Source organism: Homarus americanus, unplaced genomic scaffold (genome assembly GCF_018991925.1).
Source record: "Homarus americanus isolate GMGI-L3 unplaced genomic scaffold, GMGI_Hamer_2.0 scaffold46331, whole genome shotgun sequence".
NCBI classification, from domain to species: domain Eukaryota; kingdom Metazoa; phylum Arthropoda; class Malacostraca; order Decapoda; family Nephropidae; genus Homarus; species Homarus americanus.
In genome coordinates, this window is record NW_024736646.1 from 289,563 (window position 1) to 307,724 (window position 18,162).

The following is an 18,162-nucleotide window of genomic DNA, read 5'->3' on the forward strand; positions in this document are numbered from 1 at the left end:
ATGAGTGGACATTAACAAAGAGAGAGACAGATACGGTTGTGCCAGCTGCCAGGGAACGCAGTCAACACGCCAGGCAACATGCAGCAGTTTGGGAGGAACAAGCTGCCTGCACCAATACAAATTAGCCTACTACAGGTCGTTTTCCTCAACACAGGGAGGTCTCTCTCTCTCTCTCTCTCTCTCTCTCTCTCTCTCTCTCTCCTCTACCTGTGTTTAGAAAAGCACCTGTATAACTTTCCAAGGCACTGTACAGATGTGTGCGTGGGCGGCTGCACCTGTGTGTGTGTGTGTAGGTGTGTGCAGCTGTCGGCCGAACCTGTGACCGGCAGAAGCTGAGGAGAGGAGGGGGGACACAACTCCACAACTAAAGCAACAAGAGCAGTGAATGATGTTGTGCAGTGTTGCTGAGAGAGGCGCGTTAACTTACCATTGCCAACATGGAACTCTGCAGCTATGAGCGTGCAATGTAAAAAACAGAGCAGGTTAATTAACACTCTAATACATACATAAAAGGTTAGTAGTGGTATGATGTTATTGTTTACACGTATAATGCAGGGTCTGGGTCAGTCTCGTTCCAGAGCCTTGCTAGAGATTAGTACAGAAAGGAAAGGTTATCAGTTTACAGGTAGAAGAATCTAAAAGGTAAAATATTAATTCAACTTTAAACCTTCAAATGTTGTAAAGGTGAATCAGTGTTTAAAGAGAAATTTGTCTAGAACTTATGTAGAGAATATCTTAATTATTTGTATGGGTTTTATTCACCTCAAGTAAAGTTCATATTTGCGCTACTTAACCCCTTCACTACAATGTCATCATAATCAAAGGGTTAAGACATCAAACGTAAAGGGTTAAGACATCATAATCAAAGGGTTAACGCTGAAAATTAACAACATTTGAAGGTCATTTACCTAAAACTAACATCATTAACAATACAACTAATCAACAAAAAAATCTGCAGGGAGAAATAAAAGATCTACCAGCCTTATGTTCTGTTCATAAGGTTGCATACATCAAAGTTTCAAATACATAAATAATCACTAAAGGCACTAAATCTATAGGCCTATTATAGAGTCGTGGTGCTGCTCCCTGGTGGCAGAAAGGAGCAACACACACCAAAACATTGTACGTCACACATACACAACCTTACCCATCTCCACCTGCTGGTAGTCAGAGTGAGAGGAAATAAAAGAGTCACATTACCCAAATATATATATAAAGAACAGGTAAACCCACATCCTCAGGTAAACAACTATAAATGGCTTGGCTATCACCTGTGTTGCTGTAGAAGATATGGGAGAAAAAAACAAGCATTAATGACAGGTAACTATACACACACTACTCAGGTAAATGTGTATTATTAACCTTTTATATGGTCTAATTAACCAAAGGAATTACCCCCCCTTTAATTACCATCACCTGTGTGTATGTTAATTAGACTAAATAAACATTAATCACCTCGACCACCGTAATTAGTGGTGATGGTGGTGGTGGCGTCATCAACCACCACCACTACCACAGGGAAGCCCAAGTAGCAAGAGTTTTTCGTCCTTGGTGATATTTTCCCTCGATTTTCCTTTTATTTTTCCTACGAGCTACATAACAAGTGCTCGCCGGAGACGTTGTTTGTCCTGGGGATAACAAGGAATAGAGCTGCAGTGGCCCTGGAGGGGGGTGAGGGGAGGGAGAAGTGGGGTGAGAGGGAGGGTGGGGAGAGGGAAGGAGGAGGAGAGGGATGAGGTTAAGGGAAGTGGTGAGAAGGAGGGTTAGGGTAAGGGTGGAGAGAGGATGAGTGAGAGGGAAAGGAGAGGAGAGGGGTGAGGGAAAGGCTGGGTAGTAGGGAGAGGTGAGGTGAGAGAAAGAGAGAGGGGACGGAAGGGGGACTAGAATGGGTGGAAGGGCAATTGGAGGGATGAGGGCTGAGGGAAGAGTTGGCATGGTGGAGGGAGGGAGGGAGGGAGGGGAGGGAGGGGAGGGAGGGGGAGGGAGGGAGGGGAGGGGAGGGGAGGGAGGGAAGGGAAGGAGGGAAGGGAAGGGGGAGGGAGGGGAGGGAGGAGGAGGGAGGGAGGTGAGGGAGGAGGGAGGGACGCTTGTTAGGCCACAGTGTCTTCATCTAATCACCACCTAACAGCTCCCCGATTTATGATCATGTTCATTATTTTAATTGATGTATAATAATTGTCTCTTCATTTTTCGTCGCATTATAAGAAGTTTTCTTTATTTTTCGTCTTTTTATATTAATTTCTTTCGTTATTTTTCGTTCACCTGTATCAAAAAAATTTCCTTTAATATTTTTTTTTTACCTTTATGTTGAGGGAGATATTTTAAATAGCTATCTTGCCTCCTCCACCACCATCATTATCACCATCACCACCATTGAGGGAGATAGATGGTGATGTCTCCTGTCTCCCCCAACAACTAAGAGACGTGGTTATAGTCGGTTATGGACCCTCGATATAACGAACTTTCTTCTCCAAATAATCCGTTAAATAAAAGTTTCACTGTAAACTGATGTATCTCTCATAGTCTCTCCGTCACATTATCTCAAACAAATTATCTCAAAGTTATTCCAGAACAAATTATCTTCCTCCAAAAAAATAATTATTTCTCCCATTATGTCTCAGTCACTTTTTTTTCTTTAATTATTATCGACAAAGAGGCTCATGATTGGCTACATTCACCACACGAGTGACAAAGAGGCTCATGATTGGCTACATTCACCACACGAGTGACAAAGAGGCTCATGATTGGTTAGAATTTGATCATACACTACAGTTGTGTCTCGTAGTTCTATTGTGTAAGTGTTCAGGTAAAATTAATCATCGACTCCTGACAGGTAAATTAATAAACAGGTGTGTTATGAAGAACATATTGGTGTACCTTCATGGGTTAATATTAATGGATGTATTTCTAATAACATGGAAGCTCTGGTGTTCATATCCAGTTTGTATTCCAGTAAACAACATCACTATACTGTACCGTACACTCACGTCTCTAAGCTCTACCACAGTGGTTCAGCATCAAGCGGCCAGGAACTGTTTAAGCTTGAGCCGTTTATTTAAGGTGCTCTTAAGGGCCAGTTTAGGGCTTTAAAGATAGCACCAGACAGTTTTCTTAAGGGATGCTCAACTAAATTACAAAATTCCTAACCCAGGACGCCCATGGTCCCTGACCATCACAGTCCTGGGGAAAAATACAGTGACTTATGTTGGGATGCAGACTCTAGAACACTGTAACACTTCCCTGTACTGTATAATGTATACATATATTAATACTACCACAAATATCCAGATTAAATAATAACATATAATTACTTTCTAAATATAAAATATTACTATAGATATTAACATAATATAAAGGAACACATATTACACTAACATGGTAAATTACCATGGACAGATATTACTCAAACATATATATACAATGATAAAATACTACATCAAATGTTCAAACACTAAAGAATATACACATATATAAGTAATATATTAATATACGTATATGAATATAACTACATTTTCAACACATCAATGAAGAGATAATTACTACATTAATATATGTATGTTTATGTATATAATATCTATATACATACATACTGTATATATATATATATATATATATATATATATATATATATATATATATATATATATATATATATATATATATATATATATATATATGAACAAATACAACAAGTACCAAGCGTTAGGTAGAGACAGCGTGACGTGTACGAGAGGATCGTACAGTACAACAAGACACTGAGGGGACTGACACAACAGTCGCTGGTGGCAGAGAACACAACAGTCTACAGAGAGGTACTGCAGCAACCATGCAACAGCGGCAACAGCATCAGTAGCAACAGCAGCAGTAGTTATATACAAGGGGCAGAAAGCAACCACCGGCCCACTGTTATACAGTCAACAACCCGAGACAAGGACTTAGAGGTTTATAGACAACACCACAAGACCTTCAGATATACACTTTTTTCTCTTCTACTCAACCAACTTTTACTCTGAACGATCACAAACTCACACAATATGATTTACACTCACAGTAAAACATTGTATCCCTTATGTAACACAATATGATTTACACTCACAGTAAAACATTGTATCCCTTATGTAACCATGGCATGATGTTTACTGTCATCACACACACACACACACACACACACACACACACACACACACACACACACACACACCCACCACACCCTCACACACCCCACCCACCCCACACACCCCCACACCCACACCCACACCCACACCCACCCACACCCACACCCACACCCACACACCCCACACCCACCACACCCACACGCGCGCACACACACACACACACACACACACACACACACACACACACACACACACACACACACACACACACACACACACACACACACACACACACACACACACACACACACACACACACACACACACACACACACACACACACACCCACACCCACACACACACACACACACACACACAGTATCTGTCACTTACAAAACATTGACATTCCTTTACAAGAACATCGACCATTGATTGCAAAAAAAAAAAAATTTAAACCCAAACACTGAACGACTTCATTTGCAAGAAGGCATCAACACTGAGGCTCAACTGTGCAAAGCCACACCTCGCTTGTTGAAGCCCTCGAGTATTACAACCAGAGAGAGACACAGACAGACAGCTAGAGAGAGAGAGGCACCGTGTTGTTGACTCTGACCTCCCTAGCAAGTTCCATCATATGGGTAAGTGTGATATTGAGTTCTTGTTTAGCCTCTCTCTCTCTCTCTCTCTCTCTCTCTCTCTCTCTCCAGGACAACACACGTGACGGAGTGTAAACAAACATATTCGCACATTTCAAACAACGGCAGGAAAAAATATATGTACACATGTCTTGTAAACAGACCATCAGACCGATTCCAACAGAGACCAACGGAGACCAACAAAACAACATTTCTATCAACTTATATCATAATTCTCTCTCTCTCTCCCACCGCCCACACAGTCATTCCACAGAGACAAAATCTATAGTTCTGGAGGCTGGTGCTGTCTAACTGGAACCTTACTTGATGGCTCAGAGAGGGGACAGCCGGGTGAGTAGGGAGTACCGCTCTACTCTACTCTACTCTACTCTGTATTTAGAGCTTCAGAAGGCTTTATACGTCTCTCTCTATAAATCTTAATGCCTTCGTGGTGTCACAGTGTTGGGGTTTAATCGTCTTTCATTCAACTACAACATAACAAGGAAGATAAAAAGAAAAACAAACATTAAAAAAAACATTGAAATCAATCAAATTCACATACAAACATTAATGGATAGTAAAACATCACAGATAAACACAATCGCTCTCTAACAACATCAATTATTATCTAAACTCAAGAAACACAACATCAGTGTTGAGAAATTAAACCAGTCTAAACCAGGTCATGACAGTTAAACCATAATATGACAATAAACCACTATATGTCAACTAAAACTCCACAATGTGAAAATTAAACCACAGTATGACAGTTAAACCAGAATATAAGATTTAAAAATCACAAAACGGTAATAAAACCCAATAAAAGCGATATCAACACCATAACATCACACTCAACACCATAACATCACACTCAACACCATAACATCGCACTTAACACCATAACATCACATTCAACATCATAACATCACAGCCAAACACCATAACATCACACTCTACACCATAACATCAAACTCTACACCATAACATCACACTCAACACCATAACATCACACTCAGCATCATAACATCACACGCAACATCATAACATCACACTCTACACCATAACATCACATTCAACATCATAACATCACAGCCAAACACCATAACATCACACTCAACACAAAAACATCACCATTATAACACCACATCACATCACTATCAACACCGTATCGACACCACAAAGAACATCAACACCACTATAACACCACATCACCACCACATCATAACACCACATCACCACTACATCATCACTATAACACTACATCACCACAAGGAACATCAACACCACTATAACACCACAACACAGTATCATATCACCACAAGGAACATCAACCATAACACCACATCACCACTACATCACCACAAGGAACATCAACACCACTATAACACCACAACACAGTACCATATCACCACAAGGAATATCACTATAACACCACAACACAAAACACCATACAACCAACTTTTCCCTCGGCCAAACTTACCTGTCCACACACCTTCTATCTAAAACCTGCTGGGGAGAGATAGAGAGATAGAGCAATACAGCGTAGCACAGGTGAGAACAGCTACGGTTAGCGCGGAAATGTACATAGCAGGTAAGACACCGAATACAGTAGATATGTATATACTGTTTATATATATATATATACATTGGAGGGGCGTGGACAGGTATAACGGTAGGATATCTTTTTTTTTTAATTAATGTACAGGTGATTGGTGTGTATATCTAAGGAGAAGTGTGGTGAGTGAGTGAGTGATTGAGTGAGTTGAGTGCATTGGGTGTTGTGGCTGGGAATCCATGGAGGGAGGGAAAGAAAGAGAGAGAGAGAGAGAAACTAAAGAGAAAAATATCTCAAATCACACACATACAGAGAGACATATATATCTTTCTCTTAAGAACTACACACACACACTCTTGCTGTTGTAGTGAGAGAGATCTTTTGAGAGATTCTATATGTGTGTGAGAAAGAAATATTCCACTTCAGGGTCATCATCATCATGATCACTATCTCCCTCCTGCTGGATCAGTGCGTGAGAGGTATCTACTGTACTGTGCGGCGTCAGGCAGGTATAGCTACTGGAAGGTCAGTTAACCATCAAAGATTTCCCTTATTGTATCTGTGAGGTGAACTAATTAGATGACTGCAGGTAAAGCCAAGTAATGTTTGCTACAGAGAGAACAGCGTCACAGAGATTGGTGCACTATTTAATCTCTTGAGCTTTTGTTCTCCGTGTTGTCTGTATGTTTGAAGCTATAGCCAGAGCTAATTTATGTAGCTTGAGCAGAGATTAGTTTGATTTAGCTGTAGTATGAACTATTTACTACAGTGTGAGAATAGTTACTATTTTGACTATAAATAAACAAGTCTCTTTTTGTGTTGAATGTTTATGTTAGTGACTCTTATCTTAATCTTACACTAATGTTGTATTAAGGTCCAATATTATACAATGTAGTTCTCCATGTATGCTGTTGTAGGAGTTTATTGTTTATTAATTTGGTTACGTTGAGAAAAAAAAATAAACACAGAAAATAAACAATCTACTTTGATGATTAGTTTGGTTTGAATGTTTGGTTATAATACATAAAGGAAGTTAGAGGAGAAGGTCTACAATACTTTGCCCATTGGTTATACAAGTGCAAGAGAGCGTAAATAAAGTAGTATTTACACATGGTGAGTGCCAGGACAAAAGTAATTGAAATCTTACTTTTGAAAACCTTTGCATATCTCAACCGTTTGGGCTGCGGCTTCGCTGAAACACAGAAAAAGGTGGAAAATCATTAGTCATCTGGACCCGACAGGTGAGTGTAGGGGTCCTCATAGTGGGTCTTATAGGTTAGGTTAGTTTTAACTCACCAACAGTTCCTCTGCTTGGTTCAGGGTCCAGCGTTCCTGCCTGCCTAAAAACACTCTCAGCGATTGATCTGATGGTTGCCAATCCCTAGAGGCCCTAGTTCTGATAGGCCATAATCTAGATTATCAGATTAGGTCCGGGTAGGTGTGGTTGGGACCTAGTCAGACTGGGATTCGTTTGGATTGGGGCCTATTAAGACAGGCCCCCAAATCCTAATGGGTTGGGTTAGGTTAGGTTAGGTTTAGTGCCTCTTAAAACTGGTTACGTTGGCCCCCTATTAAGACAGGGGGTCAATTGAAGAGGGGCCCCATTTGGAGTGGGGCCCCATTCCTCCTGGTTAGGTTAGGTTAAGTTAGGTTAGGTGAACAGCCCATTAACACCAGAGTATAGTATCATTTCTCCCTTGGAACCTCTGAAGTCTCGTCTCTTAGTATTATGACCTTCGTGCCCGTCCCAAGAAGCTCTCGACCTGTACTTGGGAGTTACACAGTTGTCTTATTATCACCACGCGAGACCCCCCCAACCCCTGATTGTGGTCAACCCGGTTACACGTCCCTCCCTTCCTCTCTTTATTCTTCCCTCCATCCACCCACCCACCCACCCTATCCATCCAATCCATCCCTTCATCCCTCCAACCATCCGTCCATCCCTACATCACAACCACAAACGTTAAAGCATTGTATTGTTTCTTACCTTGTTGATAAGTTTCTCAGGTTGGTATTTTTTCTGACGTGGGAAATACAGCTGATGCCCCCCCACCTTCTGGCTAGACACGCCTGATGCCTCACCCCTCTAGCACCTAATGCCTCCCCCGCCTCGCCTTGTTCTACTTAGTATCCTAGTTCCCTTCACCTAACTATCGGGATCTCACAAATCACCGGAACCTGACTTGCTTATCACTAAAATATACCTAACTAAACCTAAACTATATGTAAACTTACCTAACCTAACCTAACCTAACCAAATTTAACCTAACCTAACCTAATGTAACTCAATCTAACCTAACTGGATCTTCCCTTCACTTAATCTATCACTTAACCTAATTTAGTACAAACCTAACCTACCACACAGTTCTGGCAGGTAAATTCAGGTAATCTAGTTCAAGTGATTAGTTACCTGTGCTCGTTAATTAACATGAAAATAATACATAAATGCTATAACTTAAAAAACGATAATACAAGGGTCATGTTATAAGACTACCTACATTTTAATATAATTACCATTTAAAATCTAATCACATATTTTCGACCAAACTTCATAAAATTTCGGACAAGAGATCAAAAAATCCCAAAAGGAATCTTAAACTTGTAACGATGCGTAAGGTTATGTAGTAAATTAATTGGGTGTTCAGTAGGTGTGTTTATGATAGAGGTTGACCAGGTGTTAGTCTGCATTACAGTGTGTTTATGATAGAGGTTGACCAGGTGTTAGTCTGCATTACAGTGTGTTTATGATAGAGGTTGACCAGGTGTTAGTCTGCATTACAGTGTGTTTATGATAGAGGTTGACCAGGTGTTAGTCTGCATTACATAGAAGAGGAAAAAATTAAAGAAATAATGCAAGTTCTTTTTTTTTCAGTATCTCTTCTTTTCTATTTTTTTGTGTATCTTTCTCTCGTTATTTTCTCTTTCTCTTTTTCCATCCATTTCTCTGTTTTCTCATTCTCTCTCTTTTTTCAATCTATATCTCTTTCTTTTCCTCTTTATTCTCTTTCTATTCTCTCATTCTCTCATTTTTCTCTTTTTATCTCTAGTTAGATCTCTTGCTCATTAAAACTTGTGTGTGAGAGAGACGCTCAAACTCGGGAGTTCTGATTGGCAAAATTATCCATCCAACTCAAATGGTTCGTACACGAGCGAGTCAGTTCGAAGTCAATTCACAAACAGATCACGAAGTCAGCTCACAAGTTCGGCTAATGAGTCCATAGGTTCAGTCCGAAGTCAGGTTCACAGAGTCAGTTTATAGAGTCAACCACGTCTGCATCAACCAAACCATTGTCAACTACGTCTGCATCAACCACACCCTCGTCAACCACGCCCTCGTCAACCACACCCTCGTCAACCACACCCTCGTCAACCACACCCTCGTCAACCACACCCTCGTCAACCACGCCCTCATCAACCACGCCCTCTTCAACCACGTCTTCTGACTTAATGGTTTATTATAAGACACAAAAAACTACTTTATTACCATCTTGTAAAGTAAAAAATTCATATCACTTTCTTCTCAATTTTTAGTGAAAGTTGTTTAATTAAGAGTGAAAGAAGAGGAACAGGGAAAGGGAAAGAAAAGGAGAAGTCACTTTCTTTGTGGGTATCGTGATAATATATTTTGTTCGTAGTTTTGTTCTAATCACAATAAATAATTTTGACTTACAGGTTCCCACAATAACATTTCAGTTCTTAAAAAAAATAAATAAATCTCTCTGTTCCATTGAGGACCCGCATCCTGTGAGAGTTTATTATTTGTGGGAAAGGGAAAGAGAGAAAGAGAGAGAGAAAGGGAGAGAGAGAAAGAAAGAAAAACTGCACTGGAGCTCTGACTAAAACCTGACGTAGACATTCTTAACCTGTGATAAGTTGAAGTGAGTGTGGCCGAACTGCATGACCCCCCTCCAGACACACACACACACACGCACCCCGTCCTAGCTGCCTGGGGAGAAATCTTTACGACTGACTCAAGAAACTTAATTCGATTTCTCTCAAGAGTCAAGTAGCCTTAAGGGCAGTAAACCTACCACGTTATATATTTTTACTTGGACTGTCCCCCCCCCCTCCCGTGTGAGTTGTCCTGAACTGCACTGGAACGTATTAAAATTTATTACTTATCCCGCCGTAGGAAAAATCATGATAAGATTTCTCTCCATTACAGATTTCCTAAAAAAAAAAATATAAAAATAAAACCCAAGAAGGTATATTTGGGGTTGAGAATATTATGGTTTTGGGTTCACATAGCTCCAGGTTAAACTACAAAGATCAGTTTGACTTTTCTGCTCTTAAATTACTTCGTTTTATAAAGATTTACCTTTTTTTTGTTTTTATTATCAGTCAACCATATGTCATTGACTGAGCCCCCTGAGTATGGTAACTGAGTGTTTTAGGTATGATAATAATTCATATGTCATTGATTGAGCCCCCTGAGTATGGTAACTGAGTGTTTTAGGTATGATAATAATTCAATGATTACGATAATCATCTCAGTATAATAACTGTTGTAGGTACGATACTACTCCCCTAAGTACGATAACTTTACCCTTTAAAATGGCTACCAAGGGGTTAAGTCGATAATCAAGGGGTTAAGTCGGTGTACTCAAGGGGGTTAACTCAGCAGTACTCAAGGGGTTAAGTCGATAATCAAGGGGTTAAGTCGGTGTACTCAAGGGATTAAATCGTCTTACTGAAAGTGTAAAGTCAGCAGTACTCAAGGGGTTAAGTCGTCGAAAGGAAGACTATAACAACGATTTTCCACATGTTAAGTTAAATCTAAACAGCTATTTGAGCCATAACTTAAAACAAAAGCTAAGATGAAGCGTATCTAGGCAGTAAGCTTTTGAAACACTTCCTCCTCCTCCTCCTCCTCCTCCTCACTGTGAAACTAAAGACTCATCTCTTGTAGTCAAAAAGCTGAATCGGAATAATCTGAGAGGGATTCTGGGGAGTCGAAGAACAAAAAGAACAAGATGAACATCAGAGGAAACAAGAAAAAGACTGTAGTCAAAGAGAGAGAGAGAGAGAGGGGGGGCGATACAGACAGATGATAGACAGAAATAGGAAAAACAGACAGACATACAAAGAACAACTCCCCTCCCCTCCCACGACCCTTCACAACGCCCTATAGCACAGTTTGTCATTGTCGTCACACAGCTGTGGGCGGAGGTTCTGGTTGACCACGTGGTAGCAGTGTGGAGGTCAAACAGAGCGCTGTTTACCTGTTACCTTCGATAATAAATTCAAATAACCACTGAATCAGTTATTATATTAATCATTAAAAGACGTAGAACAAAATATAGTAAAATATAACAGCTTATGAACTACTGTATATATTTCTAGTGAGATGTTTGTCCTCTGTTCCGACGGTGCTGCCTTGTCTGGAACCTATTTTTAGTAACATCACCGAATGACGAACTGTGCTTTCAGGGCGAGAGAGAGAGAGAGAGAGAGAGGAAGGAAGCATCATATGGTCTAATAGCAGCTGGCGGCGACTCCTAGAAGCTAAACCACTACAGACAAGACTAATATCATCAGCCCTTCAATCCCCGGCGCGCACACAAACACACACACACACACCGAGGTAACAGCGTTTATAATTATTATCTTGGCTTACATGCAGAGAGTAAGGAGAGGGTTTACCTTTTAGCCTGCATGAAGGTGGAGTAACTTGACCTGAAGAACAAGGACGGGTTACTTTTTTATTACGTATATTTACTCTACTTCCCAGAATCTCCAACTACAAACACACACACACACATACACCCCCGTGTCTTGGTCGGCTACTAACGCTACTGTGTGTTATATTTGGACAAGGGGGGGGGGGTTTAGATTTAAGTGCGTTGGTGATAGGGTGCGTTGGTAGTGCCTTTCGTTCATTATTGGCTCAGGTGCATATTGTCAAAAGTTGTGGGTATATAAGGCAGGTTCAGGTGATTTATTTATATTATTTTTTTATTTTATGTTTTTATTTTTGTTTTGCCACGTAAATGGTTGTGTTACATTCAGTGATTAGGTGGTGAAAACGTTCTAGTAACATTTTGGAGTTAGTGCACTGGTGGTCCTAATTATAGCTAATAATTACTACTTTAATCGCCTCTAAGGTCTAGCAAGAATGAAGATGAGAACTGCTTTACGTTTCCCTTCTTTATTCAATATCTCTGATTAACTCCGCAATGTTGAAAGTGCAAGAGGGGGTAAAGGGAGCAGCAGCAGCAGCTTTAGAAGACATAGTGATAGATAAGGTTAGTGTGTTGAGATGAGAGAAGGCCCTTACACCACACCTTGTAACTCCTACCTTCTGTTCTCCCGCTCTGAGTCTGTAGTGATAAACTAAATCACAGGTTGGACTGACACCATGACTAATTCTAATAGTGTTGTCTTAATGTATTTTGTTGCTGCGATGATCAGTCTTTAAGCACAGATTAATAAGACTTAAATGTTTTGGGTCTTCAATGCCCAGGAGGTTCTTAAGCACTGTTCACTAAGCCTTTGTATAATTTTGATAATTATAGAGATATACTTGTTAATTTTTCACCTATATTCATCTTAATCATGACTAGACTCGTTTCCAAAGACTAATAACTGTGTACTATCTTCTGCCTTGTGATGGTTGGGTGGACCTTAATGGCCAGTGACCCGTGGCAGGTCTGTCTCAGGCCAGGTGTGTTGTCCACTACCTTATGCCAAACCTTGAAGGAGATAAGTTTTGCCACTAATGTATCTGTACTAACTACTCCTTATTGGGTAATGACTCTAGGGCGTGATGGATCCAAAACTATCGTCTCAAGAGTAACTACACTGTGTTCAGATATTGCTGGTAATTACAGGTATATATAAGTTGTTTTTTTGTCTTAGTGATATTTGTTGATGTTTGTAAGATTAGTTTTCTTTTTGTGATAATAGATAATTTTAATGAATATATATATTGCAGCCGTCCATAAATATAGTGATCTAGGTACATGTGTGTATTTCTCATATCATTATAGTATAAAGCCAGACAGTACAAGTATATCGTTAATCAACATTACTGTATGCACAAAGCTGATGTATAGGAACAAGTTGCTTATTAAAGATACAAATAAGAAAAATATATCTGGTTACTTATAATGAATTACAATGGGCAGAAAACTGATATTTAAATTTACAGCATCCTAAGTGTACAAAACAATACTGGAACAGCATATTGAACAGCATACGACAGCAGCAGCAACAACAACAGCATCAACAGCAGCAAAAGCTAGTGATCAAACAGCCGTAACATACTTAATATATAACCCACGATGCATAATAAGTGAAGTCAGCTACAGAGGAACATAACTCACGATGCCTTTGACGTTCAGTGCTGGACCATCCCCCACACATGCAGATAACAGGAACCCGATGCCAGAGCTCTACCCTCTTCCAAGCCTCAACCATCAAGGATCTACGCCCAGTTAGTTGACAGTCACCAGAGGGAGGAAGTGTTGTTGTGTTGTAGTGTTGTTGTGTTATAGTGTTGTATATGATCTGATATAGACCAATTATATAAGATGTTTATGTTTACATCTCAAACTACAACTCAGTGACTTTGATCTCATTCAGGACGTGAGAATATGATTAGTGTTATCAGCTCGTGTTATCATCATGATCTTAGGTGTTATCTGTAGTATTAGTTATCCCTGGAGAAGGAGAGTTATCATACAGTAAACATAATGTGGTGGAGCTTACCAACACACCGCACTCCACAATCTTTTCTCATCATATTAACTATCCCTGAAGGGCTCACTTGGTAGCATATAGACTCAGAAGTATTTCTCACTTGTATTTTTCTTATGAGTTTAATCAGTCATCAGGCATTATGAAAATATCTTTAAAAATAATACAAATGTTAACACTAATGACTTTATCTACGAAGGAGCCTCTCTCGTAGACTCGAGGCTTCTAATAGGTGGAACAAATGATAAGTGTTGCTACAGAGAGAACCCTTCAAGAACATGTAGTGCTAACAGGCGTCAACTACAGCGTCTGTTAGCAGCATCTACAGGGACGTTACACTGGGCCCCCTACAGCACAGGACACACCTACAGTTGCTAAATTATGTACAGAGGCGCTGATACATACTGGTCCTGACGTGCACGATACAAACACACTTCTACACCTACAGCAGCCTCTACAGTGCACAGAATACAACTCTCTACATCTAACCTGGACAGCATTGAGATGAAGACCCGACCATTTGTTCATGACGAGTACAGACTATAACTACATTTCTACACCACACACAAAAAGGAAAACTCATTAATTAAAACTTTGAATATATATTTACTTGTACATAATAACCGGTATATAAAGACATCGTTCTTAAGAGATAAACAGTTTGGAAACACGTACGATAAATTCTCCTTTCCTGTTTAATACACGTCCTAAACTACAGTAAATCATTCAGGGTTCTTGTATAAAACTAATTACCCTCTACAAACGCTCATTATCATTTATGTAGCTTTAAATATAACTCATTTATAGACAGAGATATTAAGGTGTAATAGCTGTAATAGATCCCCTTTACGTATTAAATATTGTCAATGTCATTAATTAATTATTCATGCTACTGAAAGATTGATTCCATACATTGATATATTAAAATGTATAATGTATGAATGATCAGTCAAGGGAGAGAATTCAGTCTAATGAAGAATGTATGAAAGTGTAATATATTGTTGGTAAAAAATATAAATAATTGAACCAGGTGTATGACTCAAAGACCTCAACGTTATACAGTAATAATACAACACCGCAATACAGGACTTTATATAATGTATTTCATATAATAACAGAATATATATATGAAAACCAGTCGTGTATTTCAATGTAATGTATAGAATTAAACTCTGTATGATTGTGTATAATAATTTCTGTATACTAAAGCATCATTTATCAAGTTAGACAGTTCTGAGTTAAATAAATAATTATGAACAATATAAATTAACTTCTCGTTTGGTCTTCTAATTACTTTGATCACAGACGCAATTTGTTCCATTATACAGAATTTGTTCAGGTGACTTGTATGATTAATTATATACAGGTTTTTTTTAGTGCAAGTGTATGGTGTATGAGGTATGGATAACATGTATAACATTCCATACTCATAAATTATAAACTATGAATTTTTTTTTGGGGGGGTTAATCATCTATGACTCAAATTATACATAAATTATACACTGTATATGTATGACCTATAATATACTTTGAGTTAGGAGTTTATTCAATGGTATTAGGTTCGTTTCACACACAACGATATGTTAATTAGGTGGGTCAGTATTGGGACAGGTGAGCGAAAGGGTACGAGACTAAAACACGTACAACAGGTGAGTTAATTAATTACCTTCTCGTTCCACAGGTGAGTCAATTCATCATATAGAGTTAATAGGTGATCTAATTAGTTTTATAGATTGAACAGGTGACTTAATTAGTTACATTTACGTTTCACAGGTGAATTAATTAATTAGATTGAACAGGTGTTAATTAATTATATTAGCGTTAGAGGTCATTAAAATTAACTACTTAGGTGCAATATGTGATCTAATTACATCTACGCGATTAACACCCTACTTAACTAATTACATACACGTTCCACAGGTGAGTTAATTAATTATATAAGTTACATAAGTGTAATATGTAACTTCATAGGTTGAACGAGTTATTTAATTAATCGTAATTATGTTCCTAAGGTAATTTGGTTAATGGTACTGTATAGGTGATTAATTAATTACAACGGTTCACCAGGTAATTTGAGTAATTATCCTCACGTCCCACAGGTAATGTTACTAATCACTCGTGTGTTTACCTGTGTTATCCACTGTATATAACGAGACAATGTAAATCCATCCTCCAATACTAGTTTTCCATTGATATTTCTCATCTTCTTTCACGTGTTATCGTTTTCCTTTTAAGGGGAAACGCAAGAAAATATTTGATCTTTTTATTTGGTAAATTTCTTTAGGGGAAAATAAACGTGTATCATTTCTCCGAACGATTTCCCTGAAGTGGCACTCTTTTTTTCTCCCCTGACTGATTGTGTTTGTTACAGGCGTTCGAGCTTTCTCACACTCACAGTCACACACCTCTCACGCACTCTCACATACCTCATACATCTCACACTCTCAAACAGTCTATCACACTTAGACACACTCATATTTTCGCAGATACAGCTCGGGGCAAGATAGTGTGAAGGTTTTTGTAGAGTGGGGGAGGGGTGAGTGGGGGGTGTGAGGGAGGCAGGGTGTAGAGTGTGGAGGAGGTGGGGCTATAAGGAAGAACAGGGGGCTATGCACAAGAGAGTGGAAGTAGCAGCACCCTTACATGTACACACACACACACACACACACACACACACACACACACACACACACACACACACACACACACACCGTATACACAACCTCCTCACTGTGGATGTGTTGAGGATCCGCCACTCACCTCCCTCCTCCTCCTCTCCCCCCTCTACCTCACCACCACACAGACAGTAAAGAGGAAAATGAAAGAGAAGAAGATAAAGAAGAGAAGGGGAAGGGGAAGAAAGAGAAGAAGAGGAAGAGGAGTAAGCATATAGATGTGGTGACAGTGTGGTAGTGGTGTGGTGACAGTTTAGTAGTAGTAGTAGTAGTGTTAGTAGTAGTAGTAGTAGTAGTGTTATTAGTAGTAATAGTAGTGTGACCATAAGTGTGGTAGTATCGTCTCAGCCACAGAACAGTATCACGAGGTCATCTGAGGTGAGGCACGAGCCCCAAGAAGCGAGATAAGGTCAAGGAGGTGAGGAGTCTTCCCCTTGAGGGCCAGGTCACGCCCCCACCAAAAACAAACTAATTAGCTGCTCCAAGAAACGTCAGGTAAATATAGACGGACGAACCTCGGAGGACGTGTGTGTGTGGGGTAATGGTGAAAGTTTAATAGTAGTGGTGTGGTGGGTGACTGTGGTGGTGGTGGGTGACTGTGGTGGTGGTGGGTGACTGTGGTGGTGGTGGGTGACTGTGGTGGTGGTGTTAGTATTTCCTGCTTTCATCATGATTGTTGGGTTAGGCTGGCGGCACTCTGCCATCGATCTGAATGTCTGAGTCACCTGGGGTCACGTGGTGGCAGTGTGTCATCAACGTGAAGGTTCCCTCACTGTCACCTGGCCCTCCCACGGTGACCAGGCACTGTGGCACTCAAGTATCGTGGTCTCATGCCCCGCCTGAGTGCCTCTGGAGGACGGCCTTCACTCCATGTTACGACCTACTCTGTGTCTTTTTCTTTCCCCCAAGTTCATCTTCCCGGGTAGTGGGGACCCGGAGCCCTGGGAAGCAATATTGTGTCAGGTCTGGGCAAGTACTCCCTGGTGACTGGTCCTTACGCTGCCTCCGTCTCTCTCTCTCGTGTGCATGTGGGTGTGTGTGTGTGTGTGTGTGCACCCTAACCTAACCTAACCTAACCACGACTCTGGATAATTACTAACAACAATCAACTCCCTCAGTCAATTATTACTTCCTGATGAAACTTACCAAATCTTAATAAGGTTTTAAATCATTGTTTATGGAAACCTTACTGAGAGCAGCACTGAGTCCCCCTACCCATCTTAACCTCCCATAGGAAAAAATAAATAAAATAATACCACAACGACAAATTTCAAGTCCTGCAAGACGCCATTCCCACTTCCATCTCTATCCCTCTTTCTTCCCCATTCCTTACCCCTCCCCATTCTTCCCCCCTCCCCCTCTTACGAGATCAACCATTTAACCCAGTTCGACCAGCCTTCCTCCTCGACCAGCCTCCACCCACCCCCACCAACCCCCCATCAACCCCCTCCTAAACCATCCCTCATCCCCCCCACCAACTACCC

General features: G+C 40.2%; 1 long non-coding RNA gene across 1 annotated transcript in view; it reads right to left on the minus strand.

Annotated features, from left to right (window-relative positions):
- Positions 1–423: 423 nt before the first annotated feature.
- Positions 424–18,162, minus strand: part of LOC121872208 — a 50,163-nt gene continuing 32,424 nt past the window's right edge. The window contains exons 2-3 of the long non-coding RNA XR_006090056.1: positions 7,453–7,497; positions 424–451 (exon numbers count right to left, since the gene is read on the minus strand). This is a non-coding gene — a long non-coding RNA (uncharacterized LOC121872208). The remainder of the gene's footprint in view (positions 452–7,452; positions 7,498–18,162) is intronic.